Raw genomic sequence first — 3,482 nt, 5'->3', positions numbered from 1 at the left:
GGTCGGGGCCAGGCGATGCCTGCTCCACGACAGCGTCTACCGTGGCAGATGGAGGCGATGCTCGCCCGGCTCCTCCTCGCAGCCCAGGCGGGCAGGCGGACGATGGGGAGAGGCCCTGTGAGAGACCGAAAGAGTTAATGTCTCAAACATGGCGGTGGGGCAGGTTCTACGTAATGACGAACTCTGCTTAACAACGAACCCTGCACAGCAAGGAACCACAGGTGAAAAGAAGCCAATCGGCACAGATCAGCACAGACATCAGCAACAGGATGGGGAGGCCATGCCTGGGGGTGTGCAGCTCTGTGTTCTGATATGCTGATCTGATATGCTGAGCAGGGCAGCTCACCATGCATGGCCAAAGATCAAACAATGGTCAGGTCTGCAGGGAAGGAGGAGTTACTCCCCAAATGACCTCCAAGCCCAGCGATCCATTTCCCGAAGGTTCTGAAAGCACAAACCGCGCATGACACTTAACTAGCCTAATGAGTTTGAGTGCTCTCTCAGTCATCGCAGCTGCTGCTGCCACAGCCCCAGCACAGGACATCAGGCCTTGAATTACGAGGTCTAGTTCTGCTGAGTCACATTCTACAGCTTGCAGACGTTTCTGGGCCAACTGGCTATTCCTTTCTGCCCATGTAAATATAATACCAAAGGCTTGTTGTAGTCTGGCAGGGCTCATGAGGGAGCTTCCATGACTGCTTGCTTTAGCTCTTTCAATGCCTTCTGGGTTTCCAGAGTCAGGAAACCCTTTTGATTTCAGTGCTGTCCTCTATATCCAAGGGATAGTTATTTTTGCTATTTCCGTCTGTTTGTTCTTCCTGTTACTAGTGATTTGGAAGCCTAGGTTTTAATAGGGTAGCCTTGCTTATAAGCCTGTGGTGGAATATGGATTATACCTATTCATTCCATAATTTGGCCATAGCCACAGCCCACAGTACGGCAGCGGAGGCAAACGAGCCCGACTGTTGGGTATGCACTAAAAGCCCATCCTCTACCAGAAATCAGCTCTCCTGGGTATCTGTCCCACTGAATTCTCAGTGGTACGAGGACAGGCATCTACGTTATGAATTTTCACCAAAGAAAGTGAGCATACGGCCCTTCCGCCAGGAAGGGTTTGTCGCTAGCCTCAAAGGAGGTCCCTGGGTATGCCTGGAGAGCAAACCTATTGACAAGCTTACTGACTCTGCAGCAGCTGGGAACTGGAAATGCCAACAGAGCCTTGAAATGGATACAATGGACGGAGATGGACAATTCACATCTTCGGACCATACAGATGAAAAGGGGAGTCTTATGCCTGCAACATTCCACAGATCAGTTTCTGGGTCTAAAGGCAATTGGTCTTCCTCCACAGATTCTTCCAAGACCTTACTATATACCACATCCACTGAACATGGAAGGGAGTTTCTCCAGAAGCCTGTACATCAAACCTATTCTAATAAGCCACCACACTGTAGAGTTTTTTCCTGGATGGAGTTTCTCAGGCCCTGCAGACTCTTGAGACAATGTGGATATTTGCAGATAGATTAACCTGGTATTCTGCAGGAAGCTGTAATCAAACCAAGGATAATGATACAATTTTGGTTGCCACCACAGGCCTGTAGGATCCTGATTGCTCTGAGTCATCTACTCTGGGTCCAAACCTTACCGGTTTACCTGAACATCCAAATCCAGCACATGCAAACCCTTCTACAGGAAATCACTTACAGGATTCAGACTTATTTGGAGATTATACTACCCATTGACACAACTACCAGGGCGATACTAGAGAGGTGGAGAAAGGGCAGTTGAGGATTGACCCTCAACCTGAGCTGAAAAGTGTATTCCAAGTGCATTAATACCATCCACACAGGTTAGAACCTGTCTCTCTTCTGCCTCTGTAGCTCCTAGCTACTGCTCTCTATGGGAAGAAGTGTTACAGCCCACTGATAGAATGTGGCACAAAGTTCCACCTGCCTGCAACAGCTTTTATCCCAGGGTTAGGCGTTGCAGAACTAGAAAGAGCTGCTGCAAATGTGTCAAGACACTTAGAAAAAGCCATTAATGAAAGCGCAGAGAGTATTACAGCCCTACAAAAAGAAATCAAATTATTATCACAAATGTAAAGGGAACTAGGCCTTAAGCCTCACTGTTTCTAAGACTATTCATATCAGACATATAACTAATGATTAGAGCTTGGTTTAGATGTGATTAATAGAATGCAGGTGCTTATAAAACAATATGCATAAGCTGCTCACTTGTCCCTCGTGTAGCCCTCACCATAGCTGGCTTAAAACCCAGTCAAGCTGAATCAACAGAAAAAGAATCATACATCTTAGATCTCAGACATAAGAATAGATAAGTGATTAACTTTAGAGTAAGACGAATTAAGAGAACAACCTGAGTGATTCTCAGAAATTCAGAGGTGATCTTTGGTGTGTAAGAAGATAAGTGACTGTGGTGACTGGAGACCTTCTGCCTATGACCACTAACTTCAGAAGAACCGAGACGGGACAATAAGAATCGGTTGAGACAGGAAAACGTATTGGACTTCTGAAACCACTGGAGAATAGAGAAGTGAGAGTTTGTGCAAGAACACCAAGAACTTCTTCTGACAAAACATCAATTGCATATTGTTTTGTAAAATCGTATATATAGAAGGCGGTTTTGAGTTATCTTTCACCATTCACTGCGGTGGTGGCCCAACTCTGAGTTGTTAATAAAGCAAACCTAGAGAAACCCACGTTTGAAAATCCTTTAGCACAAATGGTAATACAGAATCAATCACCCCTAGACCACCTTGGAGAAGTACAGGACAGACTATGTGCATTATTGTGACGGATGCACTTGAACCCTCCTTAACCAAACCAGCAGCAATTTGGTACAGGCTCCAAAGGAGGTAAAGCCTGAGCCGCAGCCGGGCCAAGAACTCCTCTAGGAAACCCACAAAGGAGCAGAGCGGCACAGCGAGAGTTGTGGGTACAAGGACTCTTATGCATACCTCTCCCATTGTATGCAATTTGACTATGAGCCAACCACTTTACCCCATAACTATGACAGCCTAAGCGAGCCTTCTCTGAGCTCTCCCTGCTAGGCAGCATGGCTGCACGGCAGTAATCTCCAGCAACGAGATCTTTTAACAGCAACAGGTCGTTGGATGAGCCCAATTTGAGTTCTCCCTGGGCGGCAACTGGCCTGCTCCACCAGGCAACTCTCCCCTTGAGCAGGGACAACTCTCAATGTTAAGAGATATTAGTCGTTGACCTTAAATAAGTAAGTTTCAAGTAGAACAACTCACTTCTGAATTATAATGTTCTGGGATTTAGTACGCTGTTTACTTAGCATGAGTAACTGGATTTGCTGAAGCCTTAGGCCACAAGCTGTAAACTTGCACTGAGATGTACTGAACGGGTACCTACTTAGTAAAAACAGGAGCCTCCCGAGCCAGCCTAAATCAGATGATAAGGAGCCTTCAAGGCTACAACCCTCAACAGCCCCTGCAGCTC

Source organism: Buteo buteo, chromosome 33 (assembly GCF_964188355.1).
Source record: "Buteo buteo chromosome 33, bButBut1.hap1.1, whole genome shotgun sequence".
Taxonomy (NCBI): domain Eukaryota; kingdom Metazoa; phylum Chordata; class Aves; order Accipitriformes; family Accipitridae; genus Buteo; species Buteo buteo.
The sequence above is the reverse complement of the archived record's forward strand: the minus strand, read 5'-3'. Positions refer to the sequence as shown.